Genomic DNA, 20,259 nt, shown 5'->3' on the forward strand with positions numbered 1-20,259 from the left:
CAAACTTTTCAGATGTAAAAGTCTCTACAGGACACACCTTCTGGACTTCTAGGTTGTGAATAAAGGCTCAAAGGGAAAACTTTCATGAGGTTATCAGCTGTTTTCAAGATGTGCTACCTCTTTAAGGCTTTATATACCAACAAAATGCTTTGCATTACAGCTGGCGCTGTGGCTTAGTTGGTCAAAGCGCCTGTCTTGTAAACAGGAGATCCTGGGTTCAAATCCCAGCAGTGCCTATGCCACAGGATATGTGGGAGCACTTTTAAACTTTTCACATTTGAAAGTCTTTACACGCTGAACAGTGTGTATCAGCAAGGAAGAACTGGAAAGCTAAGAAGTGCTGGACAAGGCATAGTGCCTTGGAAAGTGTGTTGTTGTGGCTCTGTGGCGCAATGGATAGCGCATTGGACTTCTAGGTTGTGAATGGAGGTATTCAAAGGCTGTGGGTTCGAGTCCCACCAGAGTCATCCATAAAAACTTTTGCTCAGATATCTTTGTGTTGGACAAGCATATGCTTAAACCTTTTCGGACATGAAGTATTTCAGAAGCCTACCTTTCCTCTTCGTCTTATTTCCCCTGTTGGACACACCCAGCTCAGATTACAGAATACTCTACTAATTAGCTCACGTCAAGTCCCCATTTTTAAAAAAGGAATATAACAAGAATGGTTTGAAAAACACTGGTTTAGGCCAAAAACTGCTACTGCCAATTGATGGCCACCTACCTAGCAAGAAATGCTTTCCATTTCTGCTAGCTTAAACAGAGTTTAGATTTATTGTAAATGGAGGTTCACAACACATTTAAGACACAAGTATTGAGAGATTTTAACCAAAATGAAATGATTTGAGACATTCCCTTATTCCTCAATAGAAGCCTGCACACTTTTCAGCTTTTGGAAATAATCCTCTAACTTCAAAGGAACCTAATCATGACTTAATCAGCTCTTTTCCTGACATGCTACCTCTTTTAGACTTTGAATACAAAAGTATCAAACCAAAGTAAGTACCTGGCGCTGTGGCTTAGTTGGTTAAAGCGCCTGTCTAGTAAACAGGAGATCCTGGGTTCGAATCCCAGCAGTGCCTAAAATGTGTGGCTTCTACTAGTATTCATCCAAACTTTTCAGATGTAAAAGTCTCTACAGGACACACCTTCTGGACTTCTAGGTTGTGAATAAAGGCTCAAAGGGAAAACTTTCATGAGGTAATCAGCTGTTTTCAAGATGTGCTACCTCTTTAAGGCTTTATATACCAACAAAATGCTTTGCATTACAGCTGGCGCTGTGGCTTAGTTGGTCAAAGCGCCTGTCTTGTAAACAGGAGATCCTGGGTTCAAATCCCAGCAGTGCCTATGCCACAGGATTTGTGGGAGCACTTTTAAACTTTTCACATTTGAAAGTCTTTACATGCTGAACAGTGTGTATCAGCAAGGAAGAACTGGAAAGCTAAGAAGTGCTGGACAAGGCATAGTGCCTTGGAAAGTGTGTTGTTGTGGCTCTGTGGCGCAATGGATAGCGCATTGGACTTCTAGGTTGTGAATGGAGGTATTCAAAGGCTGTGGGTTCGAGTCCCACCAGAGTCATCCATAAAAACTTTTGCTCAGATATCTTTGTGTTGGACAAGCATATGATTAAACCTTTTCGGACATGAAGTATTTCAGAAGCCTACCTTTCCTCTTCGTCTTATTTCCCCTGTTGGACACACCCAGCTCAGATTACAGAATACTCTACTAATTAGCTCACGTCAAGTCCCCATTTTTAAAAAAGGAATATAACAAGAATGGTTTGAAAAACACTGGTTTAGGCCAAAAACTGCTACTGCCAATTGATGGCCACCTACCTAGCAAGAAATGCTTTCCATTTCTGCTAGCTTAAACAGAGTTTAGATTTATTGTAAATGGAGGTTCACAACACATTTAAGACACGAGTATTGAGAGATTTTAACCAAAATGAAATGATTTGAGACATTCCCTTATTCCTCAATAGAAGCCTGCACACTTTTCAGCTTTTGGAAATAATCCTCTAACTTCAAAGGAACCTAATCATGACTTAATCAGCTCTTTTCCTGACATGCTACCTCTTTTAGACTTTGAATACAAAAGTATCAAACCAAAGTAAGTACCTGGCGCTGTGGCTTAGTTGGTTAAAGCGCCTGTCTAGTAAACAGGAGATCCTGGGTTCGAATCCCAGCAGTGCCTAAAATGTGTGCCTTCTACTAGTATTCATCCAAACTTTTCAGATGTAAAAGTCTCTACAGGACACACCTTCTGGACTTCTAGGTTGTGAATAAAGGCTCAAAGGGAAAACTTTCATGAGGTAATCAGCTGTTTTCAAGATGTGCTACCTCTTTAAGGCTTTATATACCAACAAAATGCTTTGCATTGCAGCTGGCGCTGTGGCTTAGTTGGTCAAAGCGCCTGTCTTGTAAACAGGAGATCCTGGGTTCAAATCCCAGCAGTGCCTATGCCACAGGATATGTGGGAGCACTTTTAAACTTTTCACATTTGAAAGTCTTTACACGCTGAACAGTGTGTATCAGCAAGGAAGAACTGGAAAGCTAAGAAGTGCTGGACAAGGCATAGTGCCTTGGAAAGTGTGTTGTTGTGGCTCTGTGGCGCAATGGATAGCGCATTGGACTTCTAGGTTGTGAATGGAGGTATTCAAAGGCTGTGGGTTCGAGTCCCACCAGAGTCATCCATAAAAACTTTTGCTCAGATATCTTTGTGTTGGACAAGCATATGCTTAAACCTTTTCGGACATGAAGTATTTCAGAAGCCTACCTTTCCTCTTCGTCTTATTTCCCCTGTTGGACACACCCAGCTCAGATTACAGAATACTCTACTAATTAGCTCACGTCAAGTCCCCATTTTTAAAAAAGGAATATAACAAGAATGGTTTGAAAAACACTGGTTTAGGCCAAAAACTGCTACTGCCAATTGATGGCCACCTACCTAGCAAGAAATGCTTTCCATTTCTGCTAGCTTAAACAGAGTTTAGATTTATTGTAAATGGAGGTTCACAACACATTTAAGACACGAGTATTGAGAGATTTTAACCAAAATGAAATGATTTGAGACATTCCCTTATTCCTCAATAGAAGCCTGCACACTTTTCAGCTTTTGGAAATAATCCTCTAACTTCAAAGGAACCTAATCATGACTTAATCAGCTCTTTTCCTGACATGCTACCTCTTTTAGACTTTGAATACAAAAGTATCAAACCAAAGTAAGTACCTGGCGCTGTGGCTTAGTTGGTTAAAGCGCCTGTCTAGTAAACAGGAGATCCTGGGTTCGAATCCCAGCAGTGCCTAAAATGTGTGCCTTCTACTAGTATTCATCCAAACTTTTCAGATGTAAAAGTCTCTACAGGACACACCTTCTGGACTTCTAGGTTGTGAATAAAGGCTCAAAGGGAAAACTTTCATGAGGTAATCAGCTGTTTTCAAGATGTGCTACCTCTTTAAGGCTTTATATACCAACAAAATGCTTTGCATTACAGCTGGCGCTGTGGCTTAGTTGGTCAAAGCGCCTGTCTTGTAAACAGGAGATCCTGGGTTCAAATCCCAGCAGTGCCTATGCCACAGGATATGTGGGAGCACTTTTAAACTTTTCACATTTGAAAGTCTTTACACGCTGAACAGTGTGTATCAGCAAGGAAGAACTGGAAAGCTAAGAAGTGCTGGACAAGGCATAGTGCCTTGGAAAGTGTGTTGTTGTGGCTCTGTGGCGCAATGGATAGCGCATTGGACTTCTAGGTTGTGAATGGAGGTATTCAAAGGCTGTGGGTTCGAGTCCCACCAGAGTCATCCATAAAAACTTTTGCTCAGATATCTTTGTGTTGGACAAGCATATGATTAAACCTTTTCGGACATGAAGTATTTCAGAAGCCTACCTTTCCTCTTCGTCTAATTTCCCCTGTTGGACACACCCAGCTCAGATTACAGAATACTCTACTAATTAGCTCACGTCAAGTCCCCATTTTTAAAAAAGGAATATAACAAGAATGGTTTGAAAAACACTGGTTTAGGCCAAAAACTGCTACTGCCAATTGATGGCCACCTACCTAGCAAGAAATGCTTTCCATTTCTGCTAGCTTAAACAGAGTTTAGATTTATTGTAAATGGAGGTTCACAACACATTTAAGACACGAGTATTGAGAGATTTTAACCAAAATGAAATGATTTGAGACATTCCCTTATTCCTCAATAGAAGCCTGCACACTTTTCAGCTTTTGGAAATAATCCTCTAACTTCAAAGGAACCTAATCATGACTTAATCAGCTCTTTTCCTGACATGCTACCTCTTTTAGACTTTGAATACAAAAGTATCAAACCAAAGTAAGTACCTGGCGCTGTGGCTTAGTTGGTTAAAGCGCCTGTCTAGTAAACAGGAGATCCTGGGTTCGAATCCCAGCAGTGCCTAAAATGTGTGGCTTCTACTAGTATTCATCCAAACTTTTCAGATGTAAAAGTCTCTACAGGACACACCTTCTGGACTTCTAGGTTGTGAATAAAGGCTCAAAGGGAAAACTTTCATGAGGTTATCAGCTGTTTTCAAGATGTGCTACCTCTTTAAGGCTTTATATACCAACAAAATGCTTTGCATTACAGCTGGCGCTGTGGCTTAGTTGGTCAAAGCGCCTGTCTTGTAAACAGGAGATCCTGGGTTCAAATCCCAGCAGTGCCTATGCCACAGGATATGTGGGAGCACTTTTAAACTTTTCACATTTGAAAGTCTTTACACGCTGAACAGTGTGTATCAGCAAGGAAGAACTGGAAAGCTAAGAAGTGCTGGACAAGGCATAGTGCCTTGGAAAGTGTGTTGTTGTGGCTCTGTGGCGCAATGGATAGCGCATTGGACTTCTAGGTTGTGAATGGAGGTATTCAAAGGCTGTGGGTTCGAGTCCCACCAGAGTCATCCATAAAAACTTTTGCTCAGATATCTTTGTGTTGGACAAGCATATGCTTAAACCTTTTCGGACATGAAGTATTTCAGAAGCCTACCTTTCCTCTTCGTCTTATTTCCCCTGTTGGACACACCCAGCTCAGATTACAGAATACTCTACTAATTAGCTCACGTCAAGTCCCCATTTTTAAAAAAGGAATATAACAAGAATGGTTTGAAAAACACTGGTTTAGGCCAAAAACTGCTACTGCCAATTGATGGCCACCTACCTAGCAAGAAATGCTTTCCATTTCTGCTAGCTTAAACAGAGTTTAGATTTATTGTAAATGGAGGTTCACAACACATTTAAGACACAAGTATTGAGAGATTTTAACCAAAATGAAATGATTTGAGACATTCCCTTATTCCTCAATAGAAGCCTGCACACTTTTCAGCTTTTGGAAATAATCCTCTAACTTCAAAGGAACCTAATCATGACTTAATCAGCTCTTTTCCTGACATGCTACCTCTTTTAGACTTTGAATACAAAAGTATCAAACCAAAGTAAGTACCTGGCGCTGTGGCTTAGTTGGTTAAAGCGCCTGTCTAGTAAACAGGAGATCCTGGGTTCGAATCCCAGCAGTGCCTAAAATGTGTGGCTTCTACTAGTATTCATCCAAACTTTTCAGATGTAAAAGTCTCTACAGGACACACCTTCTGGACTTCTAGGTTGTGAATAAAGGCTCAAAGGGAAAACTTTCATGAGGTAATCAGCTGTTTTCAAGATGTGCTACCTCTTTAAGGCTTTATATACCAACAAAATGCTTTGCATTACAGCTGGCGCTGTGGCTTAGTTGGTCAAAGCGCCTGTCTTGTAAACAGGAGATCCTGGGTTCAAATCCCAGCAGTGCCTATGCCACAGGATTTGTGGGAGCACTTTTAAACTTTTCACATTTGAAAGTCTTTACATGCTGAACAGTGTGTATCAGCAAGGAAGAACTGGAAAGCTAAGAAGTGCTGGACAAGGCATAGTGCCTTGGAAAGTGTGTTGTTGTGGCTCTGTGGCGCAATGGATAGCGCATTGGACTTCTAGGTTGTGAATGGAGGTATTCAAAGGCTGTGGGTTCGAGTCCCACCAGAGTCATCCATAAAAACTTTTGCTCAGATATCTTTGTGTTGGACAAGCATATGATTAAACCTTTTCGGACATGAAGTATTTCAGAAGCCTACCTTTCCTCTTCGTCTTATTTCCCCTGTTGGACACACCCAGCTCAGATTACAGAATACTCTACTAATTAGCTCACGTCAAGTCCCCATTTTTAAAAAAGGAATATAACAAGAATGGTTTGAAAAACACTGGTTTAGGCCAAAAACTGCTACTGCCAATTGATGGCCACCTACCTAGCAAGAAATGCTTTCCATTTCTGCTAGCTTAAACAGAGTTTAGATTTATTGTAAATGGAGGTTCACAACACATTTAAGACACGAGTATTGAGAGATTTTAACCAAAATGAAATGATTTGAGACATTCCCTTATTCCTCAATAGAAGCCTGCACACTTTTCAGCTTTTGGAAATAATCCTCTAACTTCAAAGGAACCTAATCATGACTTAATCAGCTCTTTTCCTGACATGCTACCTCTTTTAGACTTTGAATACAAAAGTATCAAACCAAAGTAAGTACCTGGCGCTGTGGCTTAGTTGGTTAAAGCGCCTGTCTAGTAAACAGGAGATCCTGGGTTCGAATCCCAGCAGTGCCTAAAATGTGTGCCTTCTACTAGTATTCATCCAAACTTTTCAGATGTAAAAGTCTCTACAGGACACACCTTCTGGACTTCTAGGTTGTGAATAAAGGCTCAAAGGGAAAACTTTCATGAGGTAATCAGCTGTTTTCAAGATGTGCTACCTCTTTAAGGCTTTATATACCAACAAAATGCTTTGCATTACAGCTGGCGCTGTGGCTTAGTTGGTCAAAGCGCCTGTCTTGTAAAGAGGAGATCCTGGGTTCAAATCCCAGCAGTGCCTATGCCACAGGATATGTGGGAGCACTTTTAAACTTTTCACATTTGAAAGTCTTTACACGCTGAACAGTGTGTATCAGCAAGGAAGAACTGGAAAGCTAAGAAGTGCTGGACAAGGCATAGTGCCTTGGAAAGTGTGTTGTTGTGGCTCTGTGGCGCAATGGATAGCGCATTGGACTTCTAGGTTGTGAATGGAGGTATTCAAAGGCTGTGGGTTCGAGTCCCACCAGAGTCATCCATAAAAACTTTTGCTCAGATATCTTTGTGTTGGACAAGCATATGCTTAAACCTTTTCGGACATGAAGTATTTCAGAAGCCTACCTTTCCTCTTCGTCTTATTTCCCCTGTTGGACACACCCAGCTCAGATTACAGAATACTCTACTAATTAGCTCACGTCAAGTCCCCATTTTTAAAAAAGGAATATAACAAGAATGGTTTGAAAAACACTGGTTTAGGCCAAAAACTGCTACTGCCAATTGATGGCCACCTACCTAGCAAGAAATGCTTTCCATTTCTGCTAGCTTAAACAGAGTTTAGATTTATTGTAAATGGAGGTTCACAACACATTTAAGACACGAGTATTGAGAGATTTTAACCAAAATGAAATGATTTGAGACATTCCCTTATTCCTCAATAGAAGCCTGCACACTTTTCAGCTTTTGGAAATAATCCTCTAACTTCAAAGGAACCTAATCATGACTTAATCAGCTCTTTTCCTGACATGCTACCTCTTTTAGACTTTGAATACAAAAGTATCAAACCAAAGTAAGTACCTGGCGCTGTGGCTTAGTTGGTTAAAGCGCCTGTCTAGTAAACAGGAGATCCTGGGTTCGAATCCCAGCAGTGCCTAAAATGTGTGGCTTCTACTAGTATTCATCCAAACTTTTCAGATGTAAAAGTCTCGACAGGACACACCTTCTGGACTTATAGGTTGTGAATAAAGGCTCAAAGGGAAAACTTTCATGAGGTAATCAGCTGTTTTCAAGATGTGCTACCTCTTTAAGGCTTTATATACCAACAAAATGCTTTGCATTACAGCTGGCGCTGTGGCTTAGTTGGTCAAAGCGCCTGTCTTGTAAACAGGAGATCCTGGGTTCAAATCCCAGCAGTGCCTATGCCACAGGATTTGTGGGAGCACTTTTAAACTTTTCACATTTGAAAGTCTTTACATGCTGAACAGTGTGTATCAGCAAGGAAGAACTGGAAAGCTAAGAAGTGCTGGACAAGGCATAGTGCCTTGGAAAGTGTGTTGTTGTGGCTCTGTGGCGCAATGGATAGCGCATTGGACTTCTAGGTTGTGAATGGAGGTGTTCAAAGGCTGTGGGTTCGAGTCCCACCAGAGTCATCCATAAAAACTTTTGCTCAGATATCTTTGTGTTGGACAAGCATATGCTTAAACCTTTTCGGACATGAAGTATTTCAGAAGCCTACCTTTCCTCTTCGTCTTATTTCCCCTGTTGGACACACCCAGCTCAGATTACAGAATACTCTACTAATTAGCTCACGTCAAGTCCCCATTTTTTAAAAAGGAATATAACAAGAATGGTTTGAAAAACACTGGTTTAGGCCAAAAACTGCTACTGCCAATTGATGGCCACCTACCTAGCAAGAAATGCTTTCCATTTCTGCTAGCTTAAAGAGAGTTTAGATTTATTGTAAATAGAGGTTCACAACACATTTAAGACACGAGTATTGAGAGATTTTAACCAAAATGAAATGATTTGAGACATTCCCTTATTCCTCAATAGAAGCCTGCACACTTTTCAGCTTTTGGAAATAATCCTCTAACTTCAAAGGAACCTAATCATGACTTAATCAGCTCTTTTCCTGACATGCTACCTCTTTTAGACTTTGAATACAAAAGTATCAAACCAAAGTACGTACCTGGCGCTGTGGCTTAGTTGGTTAAAGCGCCTGTCTAGTAAACAGGAGATCCTGGGTTCGAATCCCAGCAGTGCCTAAAATGTGTGCCTTCTACTAGTATTCATCCAAACTTTTCAGATGTAAAAGTCTCTACAGGACACACCTTCTGGACTTCTAGGTTGTGAATAAAGGCTCAAAGGGAAAACTTTCATGAGGTTATCAGCTGTTTTCAAGATGTGCTACCTCTTTAAGGCTTTATATACCAACAAAATGCTTTGTGTGACAGCTGGCGCTGTGGCTTAGTTGGTCAAAGCGCCTGTCTTGTAAACAGGAGATCCTGGGTTCAAATCCCAGCAGTGCCTATGCCACAGGATATGTGGGAGCACTTTTAAACTTTTCACATTTGAAAGTCTTTACATGCTGAACAGTTTGTATCAGCAAGGAAGAACTGGAAAGCTAAGAAGTGCTGGACAAGGCATAGTGCCTTGGAAAGTGTGTTGTTGTGGCTCTGTGGCGCAATGGATAGCGCATTGGACTTCTAGGTTGTGAATGGAGGTATTCAAAGGCTGTGGGTTCGAGTCCCACCAGAGTCATCCATAAAAACTTTTGCTCAGATATCTTTGTGTTGGACAAGCATATGCTTAAACCTTTTCGGACATGAAGTATTTCAGAAGCCTACCTTTCCTCTTCGTCTTATTTCCCCTGTTGGACACACCCAGCTCAGATTACAGAATACTCTACTAATTAGCTCACGTCAAGTCCCCATTTTTAAAAAAGGAATATAACAAGAATGGTTTGAAAAATACTGGTTTAGGCCAAAAACTGCTACTGCCAATTGATGGCCACCTACCTAGCAAGAAATGCTTTCCATTTCTGCTAGCTTAAACAGAGTTTAGATTTATTGTAAATGGAGGTTCACAACACATTTGAGACACGAATATTGAGAGATTTTAACCAAAATGAAATGATTTGAGACATTCCCTTATTACTCAATAGAAGCATGCACACTTTTCAGCTTTTGGAAATAATCCTCTAACTTCAAAGGAACCTAATCATGACTTAATCAGCTCTTTTCCTGACATGCTACCTCTTTTAGACTTTGAATACAAAAGTATCAAACCAAAGTAAGTACCTGGCGCTGTGGCTTAGTTGGTTAAAGCGCCTGTCTAGTAAACAGGAGATCCTGGGTTCGAATCCCAGCAGTGCCTAAAATGTGTGGCTTCTACTAGTATTCATCCAAACTTTTCAGATGTAAAAGTCTCTACAGGACACACCTTCTGGACTTCTAGGTTGTGAATAAAGGCTCAAAGGGAAAACTTTCATGAGGTAATCAGCTGTTTTCAAGATGTGCTACCTCTTTAAGGCTTTATATACCAACAAAATGCTTTGCATTACAGCTGGCGCTGTGGCTTAGTTGGTCAAAGCGCCTGTCTTGTAAACAGGAGATCCTGGGTTCAAATCCCAATAGTGCCTATGCCACAGGATATGTGGGAGCACTTTTAAACTTTTCACATTTGAAAGTCTTTACACGCTGAACAGTGTGTATCAGCAAGGAAGAACTGGAAAGCTAAGAAGTGCTGGACAAGGCATAGTGCCTTGGAAAGTGTGTTGTTGTGGCTCTGTGGCGCAATGGATAGCGCATTGGACTTCTAGGTTGTGAATGGAGGTATTCAAAGGCTGTGGGTTCGAGTCCCACCAGAGTCATCCATAAAAACTTTTGCTCAGATATCTTTGTGTTGGACAAGCATATGCTTAAACCTTTTCGGACATGAAGTATTTCAGAAGCCTACCTTTCCTCTTCGTCTTATTTCCCCTGTTGGACACACCCAGCTCAGATTACAGAATACTCTACTAATTAGCTCACGTCAAGTCCCCATTTTTAAAAAAGGAATATAACAAGAATGGTTTGAAAAACACTGGTTTAGGCCAAAAACTGCTACTGCCAATTGATGGCCACCTACCTAGCAAGAAATGCTTTCCATTTCTGCTAGCTTAAACAGAGTTTAGATTTATTGTAAATAGAGGTTCACAACACATTTAAGACACGAGTATTGAGAGATTTTAACCAAAATGAAATGATTTGAGACATTCCCTTATTCCTCAATAGAAGCCTGCACACTTTTCAGCTTTTGGAAATAATCCTCTAACTTCAAACGAACCTAATCATGACTTAATCAGCTCTTTTCCTGACATGCTACCTCTTTTAGACTTTGAATACAAAAGTATCAAACCAAAGTAAGTACCTGGCGCTGTGGCTTAGTTGGTTAAAGCGCCTGTCTAGTAAACAGGAGATCCTGGGTTCGAATCCCAGCAGTGCCTAAAATGTGTGCCTTCTACTAGTATTCATCCAAACTTTTCAGATGTAAAAGTCTCTACAGGACACACCTTCTGGACTTCTAGGTTGTGAATAAAGGCTCAAAGGGAAAACTTTCATGAGGTTATCAGCTGTTTTCAAGATGTGCTACCTCTTTAAGGCTTTATATACCAACAAAATGCTTTGCATTACAGCTGGCGCTGTGGCTTAGTTGGTCAAAGCGCCTGTCTTGTAAACAGGAGATCCTGGGTTCAAATCCCAGCAGTGCCTATGCCACAGGATATGTGGGAGCACTTTTAAACTTTTCACATTTGAAAGTCTTTACACGCTGAACAGTGTGTATCAGCAAGGAAGAACTGGAAAGCTAAGAAGTGCTGGACAAGGCATAGTGCCTTGGAAAGTGTGTTGTTGTGGCTCTGTGGCGCAATGGATAGCGCATTGGACTTCTAGGTTGTGAATGGAGGTATTCAAAGGCTGTGGGTTCGAGTCCCACCAGAGTCATCCATAAAAACTTTTGCTCAGATATCTTTGTGTTGGACAAGCATATGCTTAAACCTTTTCGGACATGAAGTATTTCAGAAGCCTACCTTTCCTCTTCGTCTTATTTCCCCTGTTGGACACACCCAGCTCAGATTACAGAATACTCTACTAATTAGCTCACGTCAAGTCCCCATTTTTAAAAAAGGAATATAACAAGAATGGTTTGAAAAACACTGGTTTAGGCCAAAAACTGCTACTGCCAATTGATGGCCACCTACCTAGCAAGAAATGCTTTCCATTTCTGCTAGCTTAAACAGAGTTTAGATTTATTGTAAATGGAGGTTCACAACACATTTAAGACACGAGTATTGAGAGATTTTAACCAAAATGAAATGATTTGAGACATTCCCTTATTCCTCAATAGAAGCCTGCACACTTTTCAGCTTTTGGAAATAATCCTCTAACTTCAAAGGAACCTAATCATGACTTAATCAGCTCTTTTCCTGACATGCTACCTCTTTTAGACTTTGAATACAAAAGTATCAAACCAAAGTAAGTACCTGGCGCTGTGGCTTAGTTGGTTAAAGCGCCTGTCTAGTAAACAGGAGATCCTGGGTTCGAATCCCAGCAGTGCCTAAAATGTGTGGCTTCTACTAGTATTCATCCAAACTTTTCAGATGTAAAAGTCTCTACAGGACACACCTTCTGGACTTATAGGTTGTGAATAAAGGCTCAAAGGGAAAACTTTCATGAGGTAATCAGCTGTTTTCAAGATGTGCTACCTCTTTAAGGCTTTATATACCAACAAAATGCTTTGCATTACAGCTGGCGCTGTGGCTTAGTTGGTCAAAGCGCCTGTCTTGTAAACAGGAGATCCTGGGTTCAAATCCCAGCAGTGCCTATGCCACAGGATTTGTGGGAGCACTTTTAAACTTTTCACATTTGAAAGTCTTTACATGCTGAACAGTGTGTATCAGCAAGGAAGAACTGGAAAGCTAAGAAGTGCTGGACAAGGCATAGTGCCTTGGAAAGTGTGTTGTTGTGGCTCTGTGGCGCAATGGATAGCGCATTGGACTTCTAGGTTGTGAATGGAGGTATTCAAAGGCTGTGGGTTCGAGTCCCACCAGAGTCATCCATAAAAACTTTTGCTCAGATATCTTTGTGTTGGACAAGCATATGATTAAACCTTTTCGGACATGAAGTATTTCAGAAGCCTACCTTTCCTCTTCGTCTTATTTCCCCTGTTGGACACACCCAGCTCAGATTACAGAATACTCTACTAATTAGCTCACGTCAAGTCCCCATTTTTAAAAAAGGAATATAACAAGAATGGTTTGAAAAACACTGGTTTAGGCCAAAAACTGCTACTGCCAATTGATGGCCACCTACCTAGCAAGAAATGCTTTCCATTTCTGCTAGCTTAAACAGAGTTTAGATTTATTGTAAATGGAGGTTCACAACACATTTAAGACACGAGTATTGAGAGATTTTAACCAAAATGAAATGATTTGAGACATTCCCTTATTCCTCAATAGAAGCCTGCACACTTTTCAGCTTTTGGAAATAATCCTCTAACTTCAAAGGAACCTAATCATGACTTAATCAGCTCTTTTCCTGACATGCTACCTCTTTTAGACTTTGAATACAAAAGTATCAAACCAAAGTAAGTACCTGGCGCTGTGGCTTAGTTGGTTAAAGCGCCTGTCTAGTAAACAGGAGATCCTGGGTTCGAATCCCAGCAGTGCCTAAAATGTGTGCCTTCTACTAGTATTCATCCAAACTTTTCAGATGTAAAAGTCTCTACAGGACACACCTTCTGGACTTCTAGGTTGTGAATAAAGGCTCAAAGGGAAAACTTTCATGAGGTAATCAGCTGTTTTCAAGATGTGCTACCTCTTTAAGGCTTTATATACCAACAAAATGCTTTGTGTGACAGCTGGCGCTGTGGCTTAGTTGGTCAAAGCGCCTGTCTTGTAAACAGGAGATCCTGGGTTCAAATCCCAGCAGTGCCTATGCCACAGGATATGTGGGAGCACTTTTAAACTTTTCACATTTGCAAGTCTTTACATGCTGAACAGTGTGTATCAGCAAGGAAGAACTGGAAAGCTAAGAAGTGCTGGACAAGGCATAGTGCCTTGGAAAGTGTGTTGTTGTGGCTCTGTGGCGCAATGGATAGCGCATTGGACTTCTAGGTTGTGAATGGAGGTGTTCAAAGGCTGTGGGTTCGAGTCCCACCAGAGTCATCCATAAAAACTTTTGCTCAGATATCTTTGTGTTGGACAAGCATATGCTTAAACCTTTTCGGACATGAAGTATTTCAGAAGCCTACCTTTCCTCTTCGTCTTATTTCCCCTGTTGGACACACCCAGCTCAGATTACAGAATACTCTACTAATTAGCTCACGTCAAGTCCCCATTTTTAAAAAAGGAATATAACAAGAATGGTTTGAAAAACACTGGTTTAGGCCAAAAACTGCTACTGCCAATTGATGGCCACCTACCTAGCAAGAAATGCTTTCCATTTCTGCTAGCTTAAAGAGAGTTTAGATTTATTGTAAATAGAGGTTCACAACACATTTAAGACACGAGTATTGAGAGATTTTAACCAAAATGAAATGATTTGAGACATTCCCTTATTCCTCAATAGAAGCCTGCACACTTTTCAGCTTTTGGAAATAATCCTCTAACTTCAAAGGAACCTAATCATGACTTAATCAGCTCTTTTCCTGACATGCTACCTCTTTTAGACTTTGAATACAAAAGTATCAAACCAAATTACGTACCTGGCGCTGTGGCTTAGTTGGTTAAAGCGCCTGTCTAGTAAACAGGAGATCCTGGGTTCGAATCCCAGCAGTGCCTAAAATGTGTGCCTTCTACTAGTATTCATCCAAACTTTTCAGATGTAAAAGTCTCTACAGGACACACCTTCTGGACTTCTAGGTTGTGAATAAAGGCTCAAAGGGAAAACTTTCATGAGGTTATCAGCTGTTTTCAAGATGTGCTACCTCTTTAAGGCTTTATATACCAACAAAATGCTTTGTGTGACAGCTGGCGCTGTGGCTTAGTTGGTCAAAGCGCCTGTCTTGTAAACAGGAGATCCTGGGTTCAAATCCCAGCAGTGCCTATGCTACAGGATATGTGGGAGCACTTTTAAACTTTTCACATTTGAAAGTCTTTACATGCTGAACAGTGTGTATCAGCAAGGAAGAACTGGAAAGCTAAGAAGTGCTGGACAAGGCATAGTGCCTTGGAAAGTGTGTTGTTGTGGCTCTGTGGCGCAATGGATAGCGCATTGGACTTCTAGGTTGTGAATGGAGGTATTCAAAGGCTGTGGGTTCGAGTCCCACCAGAGTCATCCATAAAAACTTTTGCTCAGATATCTTTGTGTTGGACAAGCATATGCTTAAACCTTTTCGGACATGAAGTATTTCAGAAGCCTACCTTTCCTCTTCGTCTTATTTCCCCTGTTGGACACACCCAGCTCAGATTACAGAATACTCTACTAATTAGCTCACGTCAAGTCCCCATTTTTAAAAAAGGAATATAACAAGAATGGTTTGAAAAACACTGGTTTAGGCCAAAAACTGCTACTGCCAATTGATGGCCACCTACCTAGCAAGAAATGCTTTCCATTTCTGCTAGCTTAAACAGAGTTTAGATTTATTGTAAATGGAGGTTCACAACACATTTAAGACACAAGTATTGAGAGATTTTAACCAAAATGAAATGATTTGAGACATTCCCTTATTCCTCAATAGAAGCCTGCACACTTTTCAGCTTTTGGAAATAATCCTCTAACTTCAAAGGAACCTAATCATGACTTAATCAGCTCTTTTCCTGACATGCTACCTCTTTTAGACTTTGAATACAAAAGTATCAAACCAAAGTAAGTACCTGGCGCTGTGGCTTAGTTGGTTAAAGCGCCTGTCTAGTAAACAGGAGATCCTGGGTTCGAATCCCAGCAGTGCCTAAAATGTGTGGCTTCTACTAGTATTCATCCAAACTTTTCAGATGTAAAAGTCTCTACAGGACACACCTTCTGGACTTCTAGGTTGTGAATAAAGGCTCAAAGGGAAAACTTTCATGAGGTAATCAGCTGTTTTCAAGATGTGCTACCTCTTTAAGGCTTTATATACCAACAAAATGCTTTGCATTACAGCTGGCGCTGTGGCTTAGTTGGTCAAAGCGCCTGTCTTGTAAACAGGAGATCCTGGGTTCAAATCCCAGCAGTGCCTATGCCACAGGATTTGTGGGAGCACTTTTAAACTTTTCACATTTGAAAGTCTTTACATGCTGAACAGTGTGTATCAGCAAGGAAGAACTGGAAAGCTAAGAAGTGCTGGACAAGGCATAGTGCCTTGGAAAGTGTGTTGTTGTGGCTCTGTGGCGCAATGGATAGCGCATTGGACTTCTAGGTTGTGAATGGAGGTATTCAAAGGCTGTGGGTTCGAGTCCCACCAGAGTCATCCATAAAAACTTTTGCTCAGATATCTTTGTGTTGGACAAGCATATGATTAAACCTTTTCGGACATGAAGTATTTCAGAAGCCTACCTTTCCTCTTCGTCTTATTTCCCCTGTTGGACACACCCAGCTCAGATTACAGAATACTCTACTAATTAGCTCACGTCAAGTCCCCATTTTTAAAAAAGGAATATAACAAGAATGGTTTGAAAAACACTGGTTTAGGCCAAAAACTGCTACTGCCAATTGATGGCCACCTACCTAGCAAGAAATGCTTTCCATTTCTGCTAGCTTAAACAGAGTTTAGATTTATTGTAAATGGAGGTTCACAACACATTTAAGACACGAGTATTGAGAGATTTTAACCAAAATGAAATGATTTGAGACATTCCCTTATTCCTCAATAGAAGCCTGCACACTTTTCAGCTTTTGGAAATAATCCTCTAACTTCAAAGGAACCTAATCATGACTTAATCAGCTCTTTTCCTGACATGCTACCTCTTTTAGACTTTGAATACAAAAGTATCAAACCAAAGTAAGTACCTGGCGCTGTGGCTTAGTTGGTTAAAGCGCCTGTCTAGTAAACAGGAGATCCTGGGTTCGAATCCCAGCAGTGCCTAAAATGTGTGCCTTCTACTAGTATTCATCCAAACTTTTCAGATGTAAAAGTCTCTACAGGACACACCTTCTGGACTTCTAGGTTGTGAATAAAGGCTCAAAGGGAAAACTTTCATGAGGTAATCAGCTGTTTTCAAGATGTGCTACCTCTTTAAGGCTTTATATACCAACAAAATGCTTTGCATTACAGCTGGCGCTGTGGCTTAGTTGGTCAAAGCGCCTGTCTTGTAAAGAGGAGATCCTGGGTTCAAATCCCAGCAGTGCCTATGCCACAGGATATGTGGGAGCACTTTTAAACTTTTCACATTTGAAAGTCTTTACACGCTGAACAGTGTGTATCAGCAAGGAAGAACTGGAAAGCTAAGAAGTGCTGGACAAGGCATAGTGCCTTGGAAAGTGTGTTGTTGTGGCTCTGTGGCGCAATGGATAGCGCATTGGACTTCTAGGTTGTGAATGGAGGTATTCAAAGGCTGTGGGTTCGAGTCCCACCAGAGTCATCCATAAAAACTTTTGCTCAGATATCTTTGTGTTGGACAAGCATATGCTTAAACCTTTTCGGACATGAAGTATTTCAGAAGCCTACCTTTCCTCTTCGTCTTATTTCCCCTGTTGGACACACCCAGCTCAGATTACAGAATACTCTACTAATTAGCTCACGTCAAGTCCCCATTTTTAAAAAAGGAATATAACAAGAATGGTTTGAAAAACACTGGTTTAGGCCAAAAACTGCTACTGCCAATTGATGGCCACCTACCTAGCAAGAAATGCTTTCCATTTCTGCTAGCTTAAACAGAGTTTAGATTTATTGTAAATGGAGGTTCACAACACATTTAAGACACGAGTATTGAGAGATTTTAACCAAAATGAAATGATTTGAGACATTCCCTTATTCCTCAATAGAAGCCTGCACACTTTTCAGCTTTTGGAAATAATCCTCTAACTTCAAAGGAACCTAATCATGACTTAATCAGCTCTTTTCCTGACATGCTACCTCTTTTAGACTTTGAATACAAAAGTATCAAACCAAAGTAAGTACCTGGCGCTGTGGCTTAGTTGGTTAAAGCGCCTGTCTAGTAAACAGGAGATCCTGGGTTCGAATCCCAGCAGTGCCTAAAATGTGTGGCTTCTACTAGTATTCATCCAAACTTTTCAGATGTAAAAGTCTCGACAGGACACACCTTCTGGACTTATAGGTTGTGAATAAAGGCTCAAAGGGAAAACTTTCATGAGGTAATCAGCTGTTTTCAAGATGTGCTACCTCTTTAAGGCTTTATATACCAACAAAATGCTTTGCATTACAGCTGGCGCTGTGGCTTAGTTGGTCAAAGCGCCTGTCTTGTAAACAGGAGATCCTGGGTTCAAATCCCAGCAGTGCCTATGCCACAGGATTTGTGGGAGCACTTTTAAACTTTTCACATTTGAAAGTCTTTACATGCTGAACAGTGTGTATCAGCAAGGAAGAACTGGAAAGCTAAGAAGTGCTGGACAAGGCATAGTGCCTTGGAAAGTGTGTTGTTGTGGCTCTGTGGCGCAATGGATAGCGCATTGGACTTCTAGGTTGTGAATGGAGGTGTTCAAAGGCTGTGGGTTCGAGTCCCACCAGAGTCATCCATAAAAACTTTTGCTCAGATATCTTTGTGTTGGACAAGCATATGCTTAAACCTTTTCGGACATGAAGTATTTCAGAAGCCTACCTTTCCTCTTCGTCTTATTTCCCCTGTTGGACACACCCAGCTCAGATTACAGAATACTCTACTAATTAGCTCACGTCAAGTCCCCATTTTTTAAAAAGGAATATAACAAGAATGGTTTGAAAAACACTGGTTTAGGCCAAAAACTGCTACTGCCAATTGATGGCCACCTACCTAGCAAGAAATGCTTTCCATTTCTGCTAGCTTAAAGAGAGTTTAGATTTATTGTAAATAGAGGTTCACAACACATTTAAGACACGAGTATTGAGAGATTTTAACCAAAATGAAATGATTTGAGACATTCCCTTATTCCTCAATAGAAGCCTGCACACTTTTCAGCTTTTGGAAATAATCCTCTAACTTCAAAGGAACCTAATCATGACTTAATCAGCTCTTTTCCTGACATGCTACCTCTTTTAGACTTTGAATACAAAAGTATCAAACCAAAGTACGTACCTGGCGCTGTGGCTTAGTTGGTTAAAGCGCCTGTCTAGTAAACAGGAGATCCTGGGTTCGAATCCCAGCAGTGCCTAAAATGTGTGCCTTCTACTAGTATTCATCCAAACTTTTCAGATGTAAAAGTCTCTACAGGACACACCTTCTGGACTTCTAGGTTGTGAATAAAGGCTCAAAGGGAAAACTTTCATGAGGTTATCAGCTGTTTTCAAGATGTGCTACCTCTTTAAGGCTTTATATACCAACAAAATGCTTTGTGTGACAGCTGGCGCTGTGGCTTAGTTGGTCAAAGCGCCTGTCTTGTAAACAGGAGATCCTGGGTTCAAATCCCAGCAGTGCCTATGCCACAGGATATGTGGGAGCACTTTTAAACTTTTCACATTTGAAAGTCTTTACATGCTGAACAGTGTGTATCAGCAAGGAAGAACTGGAAAGCTAAGAAGTGCTGGACAAGGCATAGTGCCTTGGAAAGTGTGTTGTTGTGGCTCTGTGGCGCAATGGATAGCGCATTGGACTTCTAGGTTGTGAATGGAGGTATTCAAAGGCTGTGGGTTCGAGTCCCACCAGAGTCATCCATAAAAACTTTTGCTCAGATATCTTTGTGTTGGACAAGCATATGCTTAAACCTTTTCGGACATGAAGTATTTCAGAAGCCTACCTTTCCTCTTCGTCTTATTTCCCCTGTTGGACACACCCAGCTCAGATTACAGAATACTCTACTAATTAGCTCACGTCAAGTCCCCATTTTTAAAAAAGGAATATAACAAGAATGGTTTGAAAAATACTGGTTTAGGCCAAAAACTGCTACTGCCAATTGATGGCCACCTACCTAGCAAGAAATGCTTTCCATTTCTGCTAGCTTAAACAGAGTTTAGATTTATTGTAAATGGAGGTTCACAACACATTTGAGACACGAATATTGAGAGATTTTAACCAAAATGAAATGATTTGAGACATTCCCTTATTACTCAATAGAAGCATGCACACTTTTCAGCTTTTGGAAATAATCCTCTAACTTCAAAGGAACCTAATCATGACTTAATCAGCTCTTTTCCTGACATGCTACCTCTTTTAGACTTTGAATACAAAAGTATCAAACCAAAGTAAGTACCTGGCGCTGTGGCTTAGTTGGTTAAAGCGCCTGTCTAGTAAACAGGAGATCCTGGGTTCGAATCCCAGCAGTGCCTAAAATGTGTGGCTTCTACTAGTATTCATCCAAACTTTTCAGATGTAAAAGTCTCTACAGGACACACCTTCTGGACTTCTAGGTTGTGAATAAAGGCTCAAAGGGAAAACTTTCATGAGGTAATCAGCTGTTTTCAAGATGTGCTACCTCTTTAAGGCTTTATATACCAACAAAATGCTTTGCATTACAGCTGGCGCTGTGGCTTAGTTGGTCAAAGCGCCTGTCTTGTAAACAGGAGATCCTGGGTTCAAATCCCAATAGTGCCTATGCCACAGGATATGTGGGAGCACT

The 20,259-nt window shown here is 40.9% G+C and overlaps 55 non-coding genes across 55 annotated transcripts; all 55 read left to right on the forward strand.

Moving 5' to 3' along the window:
- The first annotated feature begins 162 nt into the window (after positions 1-162).
- On the forward strand, positions 163-236 carry trnat-ugu (transfer RNA threonine (anticodon UGU)). The gene has a single exon. It is a non-coding gene; the product is annotated as a tRNA-Thr (tRNA).
- Positions 237-378: 142 nt separating this feature from the next.
- trnar-ucu (transfer RNA arginine (anticodon UCU)) lies at positions 379-467 on the forward strand. Its single transcript is given in 2 exon segments — positions 379-415; positions 432-467. It is a non-coding gene; the product is annotated as a tRNA-Arg (tRNA).
- A 541-nt stretch (positions 468-1,008) lies between these two features.
- On the forward strand, positions 1,009-1,082 carry trnat-agu (transfer RNA threonine (anticodon AGU)). Its single transcript has one exon. It is a non-coding gene; the product is annotated as a tRNA-Thr (tRNA).
- Positions 1,083-1,273: 191 nt separating this feature from the next.
- Positions 1,274-1,347, forward strand: trnat-ugu (transfer RNA threonine (anticodon UGU)). The gene has a single exon. It is a non-coding gene; the product is annotated as a tRNA-Thr (tRNA).
- A 142-nt stretch (positions 1,348-1,489) lies between these two features.
- Positions 1,490-1,578, forward strand: trnar-ucu (transfer RNA arginine (anticodon UCU)). Its single transcript is given in 2 exon segments — positions 1,490-1,526; positions 1,543-1,578. It is a non-coding gene; the product is annotated as a tRNA-Arg (tRNA).
- Positions 1,579-2,119: 541 nt separating this feature from the next.
- Positions 2,120-2,193, forward strand: trnat-agu (transfer RNA threonine (anticodon AGU)). Its single transcript has one exon. It is a non-coding gene; the product is annotated as a tRNA-Thr (tRNA).
- Positions 2,194-2,384: 191 nt separating this feature from the next.
- On the forward strand, positions 2,385-2,458 carry trnat-ugu (transfer RNA threonine (anticodon UGU)). Its single transcript has one exon. It is a non-coding gene; the product is annotated as a tRNA-Thr (tRNA).
- Positions 2,459-2,600: 142 nt separating this feature from the next.
- Positions 2,601-2,689, forward strand: trnar-ucu (transfer RNA arginine (anticodon UCU)). The gene is given in 2 exon segments: positions 2,601-2,637; positions 2,654-2,689. It is a non-coding gene; the product is annotated as a tRNA-Arg (tRNA).
- Positions 2,690-3,230: 541 nt separating this feature from the next.
- On the forward strand, positions 3,231-3,304 carry trnat-agu (transfer RNA threonine (anticodon AGU)). The gene has a single exon. It is a non-coding gene; the product is annotated as a tRNA-Thr (tRNA).
- Positions 3,305-3,495: 191 nt separating this feature from the next.
- On the forward strand, positions 3,496-3,569 carry trnat-ugu (transfer RNA threonine (anticodon UGU)). The gene has a single exon. It is a non-coding gene; the product is annotated as a tRNA-Thr (tRNA).
- Positions 3,570-3,711: 142 nt separating this feature from the next.
- trnar-ucu (transfer RNA arginine (anticodon UCU)) lies at positions 3,712-3,800 on the forward strand. Its single transcript is given in 2 exon segments — positions 3,712-3,748; positions 3,765-3,800. It is a non-coding gene; the product is annotated as a tRNA-Arg (tRNA).
- A 541-nt stretch (positions 3,801-4,341) lies between these two features.
- On the forward strand, positions 4,342-4,415 carry trnat-agu (transfer RNA threonine (anticodon AGU)). The gene has a single exon. It is a non-coding gene; the product is annotated as a tRNA-Thr (tRNA).
- A 191-nt stretch (positions 4,416-4,606) lies between these two features.
- On the forward strand, positions 4,607-4,680 carry trnat-ugu (transfer RNA threonine (anticodon UGU)). The gene has a single exon. It is a non-coding gene; the product is annotated as a tRNA-Thr (tRNA).
- Positions 4,681-4,822: 142 nt separating this feature from the next.
- On the forward strand, positions 4,823-4,911 carry trnar-ucu (transfer RNA arginine (anticodon UCU)). The gene is given in 2 exon segments: positions 4,823-4,859; positions 4,876-4,911. It is a non-coding gene; the product is annotated as a tRNA-Arg (tRNA).
- Positions 4,912-5,452: 541 nt separating this feature from the next.
- trnat-agu (transfer RNA threonine (anticodon AGU)) lies at positions 5,453-5,526 on the forward strand. Its single transcript has one exon. It is a non-coding gene; the product is annotated as a tRNA-Thr (tRNA).
- A 191-nt stretch (positions 5,527-5,717) lies between these two features.
- trnat-ugu (transfer RNA threonine (anticodon UGU)) lies at positions 5,718-5,791 on the forward strand. The gene has a single exon. It is a non-coding gene; the product is annotated as a tRNA-Thr (tRNA).
- A 142-nt stretch (positions 5,792-5,933) lies between these two features.
- Positions 5,934-6,022, forward strand: trnar-ucu (transfer RNA arginine (anticodon UCU)). Its single transcript is given in 2 exon segments — positions 5,934-5,970; positions 5,987-6,022. It is a non-coding gene; the product is annotated as a tRNA-Arg (tRNA).
- A 541-nt stretch (positions 6,023-6,563) lies between these two features.
- trnat-agu (transfer RNA threonine (anticodon AGU)) lies at positions 6,564-6,637 on the forward strand. Its single transcript has one exon. It is a non-coding gene; the product is annotated as a tRNA-Thr (tRNA).
- A 191-nt stretch (positions 6,638-6,828) lies between these two features.
- On the forward strand, positions 6,829-6,902 carry trnat-ugu (transfer RNA threonine (anticodon UGU)). The gene has a single exon. It is a non-coding gene; the product is annotated as a tRNA-Thr (tRNA).
- Positions 6,903-7,044: 142 nt separating this feature from the next.
- On the forward strand, positions 7,045-7,133 carry trnar-ucu (transfer RNA arginine (anticodon UCU)). Its single transcript is given in 2 exon segments — positions 7,045-7,081; positions 7,098-7,133. It is a non-coding gene; the product is annotated as a tRNA-Arg (tRNA).
- A 541-nt stretch (positions 7,134-7,674) lies between these two features.
- On the forward strand, positions 7,675-7,748 carry trnat-agu (transfer RNA threonine (anticodon AGU)). The gene has a single exon. It is a non-coding gene; the product is annotated as a tRNA-Thr (tRNA).
- A 191-nt stretch (positions 7,749-7,939) lies between these two features.
- On the forward strand, positions 7,940-8,013 carry trnat-ugu (transfer RNA threonine (anticodon UGU)). Its single transcript has one exon. It is a non-coding gene; the product is annotated as a tRNA-Thr (tRNA).
- A 142-nt stretch (positions 8,014-8,155) lies between these two features.
- trnar-ucu (transfer RNA arginine (anticodon UCU)) lies at positions 8,156-8,244 on the forward strand. Its single transcript is given in 2 exon segments — positions 8,156-8,192; positions 8,209-8,244. It is a non-coding gene; the product is annotated as a tRNA-Arg (tRNA).
- A 541-nt stretch (positions 8,245-8,785) lies between these two features.
- On the forward strand, positions 8,786-8,859 carry trnat-agu (transfer RNA threonine (anticodon AGU)). The gene has a single exon. It is a non-coding gene; the product is annotated as a tRNA-Thr (tRNA).
- A 191-nt stretch (positions 8,860-9,050) lies between these two features.
- Positions 9,051-9,124, forward strand: trnat-ugu (transfer RNA threonine (anticodon UGU)). The gene has a single exon. It is a non-coding gene; the product is annotated as a tRNA-Thr (tRNA).
- Positions 9,125-9,266: 142 nt separating this feature from the next.
- Positions 9,267-9,355, forward strand: trnar-ucu (transfer RNA arginine (anticodon UCU)). The gene is given in 2 exon segments: positions 9,267-9,303; positions 9,320-9,355. It is a non-coding gene; the product is annotated as a tRNA-Arg (tRNA).
- Positions 9,356-9,896: 541 nt separating this feature from the next.
- Positions 9,897-9,970, forward strand: trnat-agu (transfer RNA threonine (anticodon AGU)). The gene has a single exon. It is a non-coding gene; the product is annotated as a tRNA-Thr (tRNA).
- A 191-nt stretch (positions 9,971-10,161) lies between these two features.
- On the forward strand, positions 10,162-10,235 carry trnat-ugu (transfer RNA threonine (anticodon UGU)). The gene has a single exon. It is a non-coding gene; the product is annotated as a tRNA-Thr (tRNA).
- Positions 10,236-10,377: 142 nt separating this feature from the next.
- On the forward strand, positions 10,378-10,466 carry trnar-ucu (transfer RNA arginine (anticodon UCU)). The gene is given in 2 exon segments: positions 10,378-10,414; positions 10,431-10,466. It is a non-coding gene; the product is annotated as a tRNA-Arg (tRNA).
- A 541-nt stretch (positions 10,467-11,007) lies between these two features.
- Positions 11,008-11,081, forward strand: trnat-agu (transfer RNA threonine (anticodon AGU)). The gene has a single exon. It is a non-coding gene; the product is annotated as a tRNA-Thr (tRNA).
- Positions 11,082-11,272: 191 nt separating this feature from the next.
- Positions 11,273-11,346, forward strand: trnat-ugu (transfer RNA threonine (anticodon UGU)). The gene has a single exon. It is a non-coding gene; the product is annotated as a tRNA-Thr (tRNA).
- Positions 11,347-11,488: 142 nt separating this feature from the next.
- Positions 11,489-11,577, forward strand: trnar-ucu (transfer RNA arginine (anticodon UCU)). The gene is given in 2 exon segments: positions 11,489-11,525; positions 11,542-11,577. It is a non-coding gene; the product is annotated as a tRNA-Arg (tRNA).
- A 541-nt stretch (positions 11,578-12,118) lies between these two features.
- trnat-agu (transfer RNA threonine (anticodon AGU)) lies at positions 12,119-12,192 on the forward strand. Its single transcript has one exon. It is a non-coding gene; the product is annotated as a tRNA-Thr (tRNA).
- Positions 12,193-12,383: 191 nt separating this feature from the next.
- On the forward strand, positions 12,384-12,457 carry trnat-ugu (transfer RNA threonine (anticodon UGU)). The gene has a single exon. It is a non-coding gene; the product is annotated as a tRNA-Thr (tRNA).
- Positions 12,458-12,599: 142 nt separating this feature from the next.
- trnar-ucu (transfer RNA arginine (anticodon UCU)) lies at positions 12,600-12,688 on the forward strand. Its single transcript is given in 2 exon segments — positions 12,600-12,636; positions 12,653-12,688. It is a non-coding gene; the product is annotated as a tRNA-Arg (tRNA).
- Positions 12,689-13,229: 541 nt separating this feature from the next.
- On the forward strand, positions 13,230-13,303 carry trnat-agu (transfer RNA threonine (anticodon AGU)). The gene has a single exon. It is a non-coding gene; the product is annotated as a tRNA-Thr (tRNA).
- Positions 13,304-13,494: 191 nt separating this feature from the next.
- On the forward strand, positions 13,495-13,568 carry trnat-ugu (transfer RNA threonine (anticodon UGU)). Its single transcript has one exon. It is a non-coding gene; the product is annotated as a tRNA-Thr (tRNA).
- Positions 13,569-13,710: 142 nt separating this feature from the next.
- trnar-ucu (transfer RNA arginine (anticodon UCU)) lies at positions 13,711-13,799 on the forward strand. The gene is given in 2 exon segments: positions 13,711-13,747; positions 13,764-13,799. It is a non-coding gene; the product is annotated as a tRNA-Arg (tRNA).
- Positions 13,800-14,340: 541 nt separating this feature from the next.
- On the forward strand, positions 14,341-14,414 carry trnat-agu (transfer RNA threonine (anticodon AGU)). The gene has a single exon. It is a non-coding gene; the product is annotated as a tRNA-Thr (tRNA).
- A 191-nt stretch (positions 14,415-14,605) lies between these two features.
- trnat-ugu (transfer RNA threonine (anticodon UGU)) lies at positions 14,606-14,679 on the forward strand. The gene has a single exon. It is a non-coding gene; the product is annotated as a tRNA-Thr (tRNA).
- A 142-nt stretch (positions 14,680-14,821) lies between these two features.
- trnar-ucu (transfer RNA arginine (anticodon UCU)) lies at positions 14,822-14,910 on the forward strand. The gene is given in 2 exon segments: positions 14,822-14,858; positions 14,875-14,910. It is a non-coding gene; the product is annotated as a tRNA-Arg (tRNA).
- Positions 14,911-15,451: 541 nt separating this feature from the next.
- Positions 15,452-15,525, forward strand: trnat-agu (transfer RNA threonine (anticodon AGU)). The gene has a single exon. It is a non-coding gene; the product is annotated as a tRNA-Thr (tRNA).
- Positions 15,526-15,716: 191 nt separating this feature from the next.
- Positions 15,717-15,790, forward strand: trnat-ugu (transfer RNA threonine (anticodon UGU)). Its single transcript has one exon. It is a non-coding gene; the product is annotated as a tRNA-Thr (tRNA).
- A 142-nt stretch (positions 15,791-15,932) lies between these two features.
- trnar-ucu (transfer RNA arginine (anticodon UCU)) lies at positions 15,933-16,021 on the forward strand. Its single transcript is given in 2 exon segments — positions 15,933-15,969; positions 15,986-16,021. It is a non-coding gene; the product is annotated as a tRNA-Arg (tRNA).
- A 541-nt stretch (positions 16,022-16,562) lies between these two features.
- On the forward strand, positions 16,563-16,636 carry trnat-agu (transfer RNA threonine (anticodon AGU)). Its single transcript has one exon. It is a non-coding gene; the product is annotated as a tRNA-Thr (tRNA).
- Positions 16,637-16,827: 191 nt separating this feature from the next.
- Positions 16,828-16,901, forward strand: trnat-ugu (transfer RNA threonine (anticodon UGU)). Its single transcript has one exon. It is a non-coding gene; the product is annotated as a tRNA-Thr (tRNA).
- Positions 16,902-17,043: 142 nt separating this feature from the next.
- Positions 17,044-17,132, forward strand: trnar-ucu (transfer RNA arginine (anticodon UCU)). The gene is given in 2 exon segments: positions 17,044-17,080; positions 17,097-17,132. It is a non-coding gene; the product is annotated as a tRNA-Arg (tRNA).
- Positions 17,133-17,673: 541 nt separating this feature from the next.
- trnat-agu (transfer RNA threonine (anticodon AGU)) lies at positions 17,674-17,747 on the forward strand. The gene has a single exon. It is a non-coding gene; the product is annotated as a tRNA-Thr (tRNA).
- Positions 17,748-17,938: 191 nt separating this feature from the next.
- On the forward strand, positions 17,939-18,012 carry trnat-ugu (transfer RNA threonine (anticodon UGU)). Its single transcript has one exon. It is a non-coding gene; the product is annotated as a tRNA-Thr (tRNA).
- Positions 18,013-18,154: 142 nt separating this feature from the next.
- Positions 18,155-18,243, forward strand: trnar-ucu (transfer RNA arginine (anticodon UCU)). The gene is given in 2 exon segments: positions 18,155-18,191; positions 18,208-18,243. It is a non-coding gene; the product is annotated as a tRNA-Arg (tRNA).
- Positions 18,244-18,784: 541 nt separating this feature from the next.
- On the forward strand, positions 18,785-18,858 carry trnat-agu (transfer RNA threonine (anticodon AGU)). The gene has a single exon. It is a non-coding gene; the product is annotated as a tRNA-Thr (tRNA).
- Positions 18,859-19,049: 191 nt separating this feature from the next.
- On the forward strand, positions 19,050-19,123 carry trnat-ugu (transfer RNA threonine (anticodon UGU)). The gene has a single exon. It is a non-coding gene; the product is annotated as a tRNA-Thr (tRNA).
- Positions 19,124-19,265: 142 nt separating this feature from the next.
- trnar-ucu (transfer RNA arginine (anticodon UCU)) lies at positions 19,266-19,354 on the forward strand. Its single transcript is given in 2 exon segments — positions 19,266-19,302; positions 19,319-19,354. It is a non-coding gene; the product is annotated as a tRNA-Arg (tRNA).
- A 541-nt stretch (positions 19,355-19,895) lies between these two features.
- On the forward strand, positions 19,896-19,969 carry trnat-agu (transfer RNA threonine (anticodon AGU)). The gene has a single exon. It is a non-coding gene; the product is annotated as a tRNA-Thr (tRNA).
- A 191-nt stretch (positions 19,970-20,160) lies between these two features.
- Positions 20,161-20,234, forward strand: trnat-ugu (transfer RNA threonine (anticodon UGU)). The gene has a single exon. It is a non-coding gene; the product is annotated as a tRNA-Thr (tRNA).
- The last annotated feature ends 25 nt before the right edge of the window (positions 20,235-20,259 follow it).

Source organism: Pseudorasbora parva, chromosome 8 (assembly GCF_024679245.1).
Source record: "Pseudorasbora parva isolate DD20220531a chromosome 8, ASM2467924v1, whole genome shotgun sequence".
Classification (NCBI taxonomy): Eukaryota; Metazoa; Chordata; class Actinopteri; order Cypriniformes; family Gobionidae; genus Pseudorasbora; species Pseudorasbora parva.